The sequence below is a fragment of the Pinus tabuliformis genome, chromosome Q (assembly GCF_031772625.1).
Source record: "Pinus tabuliformis cultivar Carrire ecotype Pingquan chromosome Q, CPIR1, whole genome shotgun sequence".
NCBI classification, from domain to species: Eukaryota; Viridiplantae; Streptophyta; class Pinopsida; order Pinales; family Pinaceae; genus Pinus; species Pinus tabuliformis.
In genome coordinates this window covers 777,388,850-777,400,278 of record NC_142296.1, presented here as the reverse complement: position 1 = coordinate 777,400,278, position 11,429 = coordinate 777,388,850, and the positions used below count along the sequence as shown (strand labels likewise).

The following is an 11,429-nucleotide window of genomic DNA, read 5'->3' as shown; positions in this document are numbered from 1 at the left end:
AAGAACAGCAAAGCCTATGCATTAATCACAGCATTTGTAAATGAAGAAGTAAGTCGCCATATTTCATCATATTCAACTGCCTTTGAAGCTTTACAAAAGCTGAAAGAACTCTATGACTCACATTCTGCACTTGAAGTTGTTCAGCTCATGATTAAACTCTTCACTCTTGAACTGAAAAATAATGATCCTCTTGCTCTTGCATCTGAAGTAAAGTCTATAATGCATGATATTAAATCCACTAAGGTTGAGCTGGATATCCCTCTTATTGCTTTTCTCAAGGCACTCTATCCTACCTACTCCAATTATCTTGAGTCTTTACAAGCAAATGGAAATCTTAAAGATATAACCTTTGACTCTCTTGTGAAAAAGTTTGCTGAAAGAGAGAAAGCCTTTGGAAAGAAGACAGCTCCTGAATCTTCTGAAGAGACTGTGTGCCTTGCTCATAAAGAAAAGCATCCTGCTCAAGATTCTACAAGAGGAAGAGGTGGACGAAGAGGAAGAGGAAGATACTTCAGAGGCAGGGGGGGCAGACATTCTCAAGGAGAAAAGGCAGATCTGCATTGCATTCGCTGCAAACGAAATGGATCACATGATGCTTCTACATGCAAGCTACCATTGGACAAAATTGAACAGAAAAGAAACCAACAGAAAGGTAAAACTGATGATACAGACAAAGGTAAAGCACCTGAATCCGCTCACTATATTGAGGCACAATGTAACATTGGAGTAAATGAAGATTTGTTTAATGCTTCACTTGCTTCTTCGAAAAATGATTGGTTGCTTGATTCAGGAGCAACCTGTCATATGACTCATAGAAAAGATTTTTTTGAAGATTTCACTGACAATGTTGATGAGCAGTATACTTTGCAGATCAGTCAAAGATCAAGCCATCAGGGCTTGGCACAATCAGGCTTAAACTGCCTGGTCTTCTAGACTTTCTTCTGGATCATGTTCTATATCTCCCACAGCTCAAGAGAAACTTGCTGTCCTTGGTCCACATCCGCCAGCAAGGTCACTCCATTCATATGTTTAATGGCAAGCTTGAGGTAAGAAAAGCATCTGACCACTCACTTGTCATGAGGGGAATAGAAGAAGAAAGGCTTCTCAAACTGCAAGGAACCTCTGCTCATGCACAACATTTCTCATATATTTCTCATCATGAAGAAGGTACACTTCCATCAAGTTTATTATGGCATGCTAGATTTGGACATTTAAACTATGACAGTCTCCGCTTATTGAAGAAAAATGGTGTTGTTGGTTTGCCTACAATTCCTAGAAAACATAAGCAATGTGATGCTTGCATTCTAGGAAAGCATAGCAAACAATCTTTTCATGATTCACATTCAAGAGCACATAGGAAGCTTGAACTCATTCATTCAGATTTATGTGGTCCAATGCCTGTTCCTTCTGCAAATGGAAATAAATATATCATGACATTCATTGATGATTACACCAAAATGTGTTGGGTTTATTTATTGAAGAACAAATCTGATGCTTTTCAAACATTCAAGAATTTTCATAAATGGATTGAAAATGATGCACAATCTCATATTGGGTCTATTCGCACTGATAATGGAAAAGAATATACATCAAATGAATTTGAAAACTATCTTCGCCAACATGGGATCAAACATCAAACAACTGTGCCTTATAATCCCCAACAGAATGGTGTAGCTGAAAGAATGAATAGAACAATCTTGAATATGGTACGATCCATGCTTTTCTTCAAAAATATAAAGATAATGTTTTGGGCTGATGTTGTTCTATGTGCTGCATATATAAAGAATAGATGTCCATCTAATGCTATAAGAAACAAGACTCCTTATGAATTGTGGTATGGACATGTTCCTTCGGTAAAACATCTCAGGATCTTTGGTTCCACCTGTTATGCTTTGATACCAAAGGTACATAGAAACAAACTTGGTGCTAGAAGTCGTAAGTGTATCTTCCTGGGGTATTCAAACACTTCTAAAGCATACCGCCTCTATGATGAAGTAAATAAAAAGTTTGTTGTATCTAGAGATGTCATTTTTCTTGAATCATCCAAATCTGACAATGTTGTTGAGCGACAACTTGATCGCTTGGATAGATTCGCAAAAACGAAATCATTTCAAGAATTTGATAATCAGATACCACATCTTGAAGGGGGGATTCCTATACTAGATCAACATGTGGAATCTTCTTCTGAAAAACAATCTCCCCTGCATGAAACTCCAACAATGGATGATGCTTTAAGTGATGTAATTGATAGAATTGGGAGACTCAATCTTGATTCAGTCCCAACTCAATCAACAGAGCAGCTTGGACCATCTCAGAAAGGTCCCCCAAAATGGCTGACAAAGACACTTGAAAGTGTTCATCCTGATAAAATTGGAAAAACAGGAACCAGAAATTCAAACCGACAAAATGGAGGTGATGTAGATGACTCTAATTCACCTGTTGATATGGATGTTACTTATGATTGTGAATTGAACTTGTCTACAGATTTTGAACCAACTTCCTTCAAAGAAGCTGCTTCTCATGATGAATGGAAAGAAGCGATGCAAAAGGAGTATGATGCTCTCATAAAGAATGGCACTTGGAAGCTGGTTGATCCTCCATTTGGAACCAAACCAATTGGCTACAAGTGGGTCTACAAGAACAAGTACAAAGCTGATGGCTCACTTGACAAGCAAAAAGCTACGCTTGTGGCAAAAGGTTTTGCACAGAAGGAAGGGGTGGATTATGAGGAAACTTTTGCCCCCACAGCAAAATGGGCCACCATCCGGACACTCTTTGCACTAGCAGCTCAGAATGGTTGGAAAGTCCATCAAATGGATGTAAAAACTGCATTCTTGAATGGAGATCTAAAAGAAAATGTTTTTATGTCCCAGCCTGAAGGATTTGCTGTGAAAGGACATGAACATAAAGTATGCAAACTTGTGAAGTCCTTGTATGGCCTCAAACAAGCATCGCGAGCCTGGTATGAAAAACTAACTGAGCATCTTCTGAAACTCAACTTCAATCATTTTGATCTTGATGATGCAACTTTGTTTGTCAAGAAAGTTGGCAAAACAGTTGTGTATCTTGTGGTATATGTAGATGATCTTTTAATGACAGGGAACAATGAAAGCTACATTACATCCATAAAGAAGGAATTGGGGAAAAGTTTTGAAATCACTGATTTGGGCTATGTTCATTACTATCTTGGTATTGAAGTAACCCAACATCCAAAAGCCATATTTCTTTCTCAAAAGAAATACATTGGAGATTTGTTAAACAGATTTGGCATGACAGAATGCAATCCTCTTTCTACTCCAATGGAACAAAACTTAAAGCTCACATCTATTGAAGGAAAGGAATTTGAGGATGCAACAAAGTATAGACAGCTTGTAGGAAGTCTCATCTACCTCACTACTACCCGATCAGACATTTCTTTTACTGTTGGAATCCTCTCCAGGTTCATGCAAAAGCCTTGTGAGGGACATTGGTCTGCTGCAAAAAGAGTTCTAAGGTACTTGAAGGGAACTCAAGACCTTGGAATCAAGTATACACAGGTGGACGACTTCAGCTTGATTGGATACTCTGATTCAGACTTCGATGGAGACAAAGAAACTGGGGTATCTACTTCAGGATATGCTATGAGTCTTGGATCAGGAGCTGTCTCCTGGAGATCACGCAAACAATCAGTTCCAGCAGATTCCACAACAGAAGCAGAATACGTGGCAGCAGCTGAAGCAACGAAAGAAATTGTGTGGCTCAGGAAAATTCTTGAAGATTTGCAGGTAAAACAAGTACAATCAACTCCACTCATGATTGATAACACCTCTGCAATAAAGTTGGCCAAGAACTCAAAGTTCCATGATCGAACAAAGCATATCAATACTAAATATCATCTGATTCGACATCATGTTGAGGCCAAAACAATCCATCTTCGTCATTGTTCCACAAATGAGCAAATTGCAGACATCTTCACCAAAACACTTGGAAGGGAAAAGCTTGAACGATTCAGAATGATGCTTGGACTCACCAACATACCTTCAGATTAAGGGGGGTAATGTTCACACCTAATCTTCATGATTGGGAATTTTATGTAAATAAATAAAATGGGAAGGTGAACAGTCATCGGGAGATGAACTGAATAATCACTCCCTATTGTATATAACAATGGGTTACCTATGGAATATACACGAATCAGTTTTTTCTGCCTTTGGAGAGTTATTGTCTGGCCTGACAGTGAAGATGATTGTAAAGTAAACTTGATGCGATAAGCATGATGTGAATGGTGATGGTAATGAAAACTCTGATAAGATGAATTGAAGCCATGAAAGATTCTTTGATCTCCCTAGGTTAAGAGGGAGCCCGGATAGAAGAGATCTTCCTGAGATTAAGAGGGAGCCTGAATAGAGGAAAGCGCCATGGTTGAGAGGGAGGGCATAGCATAGTTTTTTATTGGAGAATGCATTTTGAAGAATATGTTGTTGCATGTGAAGTAGGAAATGAAAGTGTATGATTGAGGAATCTTCTGTCAAAGATTCGGTTGATAGCCCTAATGTGCTGAAAAGAAACATCAAGTCCCTAGAAGTTTGTGTTTGATTATGTACATGTGAAAGTATATTATTGATTGGGGTTGTGTTTATACAAGTAAATCTCTCAAAGGTTTTGATAGCACGTTGGTTACCAATCAGTTTTATCAGGAGAGATTTGTTGTCCTTGATCTGCTAGATCAAGGAGTTTTGAGGATTTGTGAGTGAAGCATTGCCTAGGAGGACATCTGGCCAACACTTTGTGTTGATGTCTAAGTCCCAAAGTTGGTAGGGTGGTGTTGGTCATTGAGCTCTGACACGCACCTAGATCCCTGAGTTGATGGTCAGCAAGTAAGTCTGATGGTACCTAGAGAGGCCGAAAGCTTGAGTCCATCTTAGTCCCACCCGGATAGATTGCCCTGGTCAAGAATCTAGTCTGTGGCATTACAAGCCTAAATTGTTGAGAGACCAATGAATAGATTGACCTAGTCAGGAATCTAGTTCGTGGCATTGCGATGCTAAATTGTTGAGAGACCAATGGATAGATTTCCCTAGTCAGGGATCTAGTCCATGGCATTACGGTGCTTAAACTTATTCGTAGATGTTGTGTTTTGAGATCTTCCATGTACCTTTATGATTATATGTAAATATGAATACCTCCGTAGTTAAGAGGGAGCGTTCAAGAATGTAACTAGGTTCGGTCTTCATAATTGTACTTGAAGTCAAAATGTAATATATTTGTCAAAAGAAAACAAAATATTTTTTATTATTTATTTAATTGACTTATTAAAGCATGGGTTTCATGTTTGGGTCAATTGTTATAGGTCAAGCCTCCGTTGTAGGCTTTAGAATTATCAAAGTCAATTTTGTTTGAACACTCCTCCATCCATCAAGTCTCCTTCAAGTCAGCTTCCATAAGGTGAACTCATGTTGGCCACACAACTGTCTGAATACTCATGTCAGCTTATTTATATTGGACAACAACTATATATACAGGCATAGGGTCTTCGCATTACTCTCTCCACAGAAAAGTTCGGATAAGAATTTTAGAGATAAATATTTTGATGTTATTACAGTGAAAGAGCTCAGATTGTTTCAGTGTTATTACAGTGAAGGAGCTCGGATTGGTTGCTGAGATGATGAATAGATAAACTTCGCTGCTATCACAGAAAACAAACTTCGGTGCTATCAAAGTGAATACATTTCGGTGCCATCTCAAAACGGAAGTTTCGATGTTATTGCAATAAGGAGGTTCATATCCAAAACTCAGAGAAGGTATTACAGGTATGCGGATGGATTACGGTGAAGAGATGAACTCGCATTACAGTGACCACATAACTCGCATATATCACAGTGAGGAGATTCAGTGATATATCACAGTGAAGAAACTCAGTGATATCACAGCAAAGTTCAGTGCTATCACAGTAAAGAAGTTTGGTACCTGTGCACGGAAGAAGTTCAGAGCTCGATGACAACACATTGATGAAGTCTTGGTGCAAACACTGTGATAAGGATTCGGTACAAGCATAGAGATGAGGTTGATTTGATGGATGGAGGTAGTCTCAAGTCCACGCTGTAAGGGTATTGGTCATCTCATCTTGAATCTACTGAGGGAAGAATTTTGACTAGGTTTTCCTCTAGAGTAGGGTTTTGCCCTCGTAGCGTGCCTACATCTTGTGTCCTCTTCTATTTATTGATTGGCATTAGTCTTCATGATAATGAAAGATAAATTGAATGAACAAATAATAATAATAACCCATCACAAGATAATGTCATAATAAGAAAAATCATTTAATTGCCACCTCTTTGGATTTCTCAATAGTTTCATCCCCCATTTGCTTACACAGCAATAACCATGGTGCTTGTGGCCAATTAAAACATACAAAAGTGACAACTTACATGCTATCAACACCACGACCAGTTAGTCCTACGACCTACATCCTTTTTTATTGCATCGCCAGGGGACTCAAATGTGACCCTTTGCTTGTTAGGCACCCGCATGCTCTCTGTGGTTTGGAATGTACACAACATCCACTTATGACTTTTCAACCAATGTGATGTATCCATTTACAATTCTGTTCATAGAAGTGCCAAGGACTCGGGGTATTCTCCGATTCAATCTTCTACCTTCAAACGGATCCAACTATTGCTCTCGACGCTGACAATTGCTAGCACTGTCTAATATCACCAATAATCCCCACATGAACATATTCCATTCTTGAAATGATGGAAACGGTTTGCATCCCTTACAATGATTTCTTGTCCAACAATTTTAGAAATGAACTTTGTGGCAGTGTGGCAGTCACCACAAACACGAAGGTTCTTTATGATCCTGATAGGTGTCTGTGGGCAAGTGTTGATAATCCCAAAAGCAATGGCCAACTTCTCACTATGGACAGACAAACTGTTTTCTTTCTCTTCCTCTTCTACATCATGCAATGCAAAGTTTGTGTTGGGGGTATACCCCTCTAACTTCATCTGCCTTGACAAATTCTCTAATGTTTCATAGATCTTTTGTGTTTGAGGATGTGACCTGTCTCCTACATGAAAAACATGCACTCTGTTCATGACTTCAATCCAGCTCCATCCTGGATTCTTTTTCAATCCCTTGTCTTTCATCATTTTTCTCACTTTTGCTACTTCATCCCACCTGCCTGCTGCAGCATAGATATTTGATAATAACACAAAAGTACCTACATTGTGAGGTTCTAACTCCCATAGCTGCTCTGCCACAAATCCTGCTAGCTCTATATTGCAATGGATTCTACAAGCTCCAAGCAATGCCCCCCACACAGAAGCATTGGGTGCTGAGGGCATATTGCTGATGAATTTTTGTGCCTCATCGAAGAGACCAGCACGGCCAAAAAGGTCGGTCATGCAGGCATAATGCTCCAATCTGGGTATGATGCCAAAACGTTGACTCATGCTATAAAAGTATTTCTGACCTTCATCCACAAGACCTGCATGACTGCAGGCAGATAAAACACCAGTGAAGGTGATATGGTCTGGTTTTCTGCCTGTACCTTGCATCTTGGAAAAGAGAGAAAGAACATCTGCACCATGCCCATGCATGGCATAACCCACAATAATTGCATTCCATGAAACAACATTTCGTCCAGGCATTCTGTCAAAAACATGGCGTGCATCTTGTATGCTTCCACACTTGGCATACATATCTATGAGGGCAGTCCCTGCAAAAACATCCAAGTCAAATCCACTTCTGATCATCCTGTCATGGATCTCCTTACCCTGTTTTAAAGCTGCTAAATGAGCACATGCTGGGAGTACACTTGCAAGGGTGACCGAGTCTGGTTTCAGACCTGTTTCTTGCATTTGAGAGAAGAGTTTCAAAGACTCATTACAATTCCCGTTCTGAGCATACCCTGCAATCATTGATGTCCATGAGATCACACTCGGCTTAATACCTGCCAATTGCATTTGACAAAAGAGATTCCAGGCCTCTTCTCTAAGCCCCTTTTGGGCATACCCAGCAATAATTGCATTCCATGACACTTCATCCTTACCAGACAATTTGTTAAATACCAAGCATGCATCCTCTATGTTCCCACATTTGGCATACATGTCTATTAATGCATTTCCTGCATTAACACCTAACTCAAATCCATTCCTAATCATGTATCCATGAATCTCCTTGCCCGGCTGCAGAGCTACTAAGTAGCTACATGCTGGAAGAACGCTTGCAATAGTGACTGAGTTAGGCCTTGTCGCTACCACTTGCATCTCACGAAAGAGTTTCAAGGCCTCATCACCCAGCCCATTCTGGGCATGTGTGGATATCATTGCAGTCCATGAGAAGACATTTGGATCTACACCTGTTACTTGCATTTCATGAAAGAGATTCAAGGCCTCATCACCCTTCCCATTCTGGGCATAACCAACGATCAGTGTGTTCCAAGAGACTACATCTTTTTGAGGCATTTTGTCAAACACTCGTCGTGCATCCTCTAAACATCCACACTTTGCATACATGTCTATAAGAGCATTCTCCGCCAAAACATCTGCTTGAAATCCCCTTCTTATAATGTAATCATGGATCATCTTGCCCTGCTCCAAAGCTGCTAAATGACTGCAGACAGACAGAATACTGGCAATGGTGACAGAACTAGGTTTCACATCTGTTAAACGCATTTCACGAAAAAGTTTCAAAGCCTCATCACTGTGCCCATTCTGGGCAGAAAATGAAATAATTCCATTCCATGTGACAACATTCGGTTTTATACCTGCAACTTGCATATGACGAAATAATTTTGTGGCTTCTTCATTGTCCCCATTTTGTGCATAACCCACAATCATTGTAGTCCATGAGACAACGTCTCTGTTAGACATTTTATTGAATACTGAATGCGCATATACCATTAGACCACATTTAGCATACATGTCCATAAGGGTGTTTCCTACATAAAGATCCAACTGGAATCCCCGTCTAATTATGTAGCCATGGATTTCCTTTCCTTCCTGAAGAGAAGCCAAATGGGCACACGCGGGAAGAACACTAGCAACGGTGACAGAGTTAGGCTCTATACCAGCCAGATTCATTTGATGAAATAGTTTCAGTGCCTCCTCATCATCTCCTCTCTGGGTAGTGCCTGCAATCATGGTATTCCAAGTGACTACGTTCGTCTTTATGCCTGACATACGCATTTTACAGACAAGTTCCGAAAACCCATTGCCCATCCCATCATGAGCACACGCTGAAATTATTGTGGTCAATGATCCAGCATTTGGCTTTGGACATGCCACTTGCATTTGATTAAACAGTTTTAGGGCTTCATCGTCATTCCCTAACTGGGCATAGACTGCAAGAAGGACATTCCATGACACCACATCTCTTTTAGGCATTTTGTCAAACACTTTGATTGCATCCTCCAAATCCAGGCTCTTTGAATACATATCGATAAGAGCATTACCGACATAAATATCTGAGTCAAATTCATTTGCAACGATGTAACAATGTATCTCCTTTCCCCACCCCATTGCCGATAAACCGGCGCAAGCTTTAAGAACACAGGGAAAAGTAAAATGATCAGGTTGGATCCCTGCCATTCGCATTTTATATAAGAGTACAAGAGCTTCCTCCAATTCACCATGTTTCACGTACCCACTAATCATGGTAGTCCAAATTAGGACATTTGATTTTTCCATTTTGTCAAATACATGCCGTGCATCGTCCAGTCTTCCGCACTTCAGATATTCACCCACAAGCTTAAAACCCAAATTTTCATCTTGCTGGATGGCTTTTATGTTAGCACAGGCTTGAAAAACATTGCCTCCATTGCTGCGCTGAACATTGGCTCTTGCGACTTTACTCGAAGCCAAACCACTATAATGTATAACTCTGAAGAAAACGCGCATCATTGAATCATACTCAACGAAAAAAATAAACACTACCAACATTGGAGTGCTCCAGTTTATTATAACATGATGTTTCAATATATATTGGAAGCTGGGAATGATACAGTCTTTCATCCCTTAGCATATGCCACTCAAGTTTTAAAGGTTATAAGACTTGAATGAACAGCAATTTGGCTACGACCGATTCCCCGAAATTCAAGTAGTTTTACAGTGACAAATCCAAGAGGCGACATTGTGGAGGAATCGTGTAGAAAATAGAGTGAATCCAAGTACAAGTATAGAAACTGAGCAGCTCTATTCCCAATCGATGGAGGAGTTGGTTCTTCTTCTAGCATGGTATACAGAGTCTAAAGTTGTTAAATGAAACAGTTGACCAGGAAAACCTGGGAGCCGAGCAGTCCCTGTCATTGGTTTCACATGCCTGTTGATTTCATTTGAACTCATTTTGTTTTGAAAATGATTTTCCATTTGCACTGAACAAGTTTTCAGGATTTATTTTTTTTAATTGGTATTTCATGATTTTGAAAATGTTTTTACTTTAAACAGAAATAATAATAATGAGATTATTTTATTTTTGGATTTTTTAAGAAAATGCAGGCATTTCAAGTTTAGAAATAATTTTAAAATTAATTTTAATTTTAGTTATTTTCAATTTGTTAGATTGAGAATTTTGTGATGCATATTTTAGTTATTTTCAATTTATTAAAAATTGATTTTTTTAAATTATAAAATTAACCATTTAAAATTCAAAGGGATTTCACAAGATTTTTCACATTTTTTTTTTTAATTTCCAATGACTTTCTATCTAAAATTTTGAAAATTTTAGAATATAATGGTATATTTTTAAAAAATTTAGATTATTTTTAGTCAATGAGAAAATCTATTATAAATTATTGGTCAAATTAATAGTATAGACAACTATTATTGATTACTATTTGTAAATGTAGGTCCACTCATCATTATTATTCAAGGAAAACTATGCTACTTGGAATTCCCTATTGATGGTTTGTAAGAGGTAGGGGTGATATTGGTCAAATTAATAGTATAGACAACTATTACTCATTACTATTTGTAAATGTAGGTCCATTCATCACTATTATTCAAGGAAAACTATGTCACTTGGAATTCTCTATTGAAGGTTTGTAAGAGGGCAGGGTTTCACCCCTGTTATATGTCTTTTTCCGCTTCTTGGGTTGTTAACATGTTTCGTTACATCTAAGAAAAACATGACATACCTTAGACTCTTAAAATGTTAAAATTATATTAACATAGGATAAACATATATTAAAATGTTAAAATTATATTAACATAGGATAAACATATATTAACCTAGATTTTAAATTTATTTTAATTAAAAAATAATATTTATATTGTATAAAAAATAATTAAAATAATATCTTATAAATTTCAATATTTTATTAATTAATAATAATAATAATAACAAGATTAAAGTTAATTAAATGAATAATATAATATTATTTATTATTAGTACAATTGAGGCTTCTGTGATCCATAATATTTGCAAGAAAAACTTCAGCGTAAATCACATGT

At 38.1% G+C, this 11,429-nt stretch overlaps 1 pseudogene; it reads right to left on the bottom strand.

Annotated features, from left to right (window-relative positions):
• Positions 1 to 6,280: 6,280 nt before the first annotated feature.
• Positions 6,281 to 10,346, bottom strand: LOC149221788 (pentatricopeptide repeat-containing protein At1g20230 pseudogene; annotated as a pseudogene).
• Between the last annotated feature and the right edge of the window lie 1,083 nt (positions 10,347 to 11,429).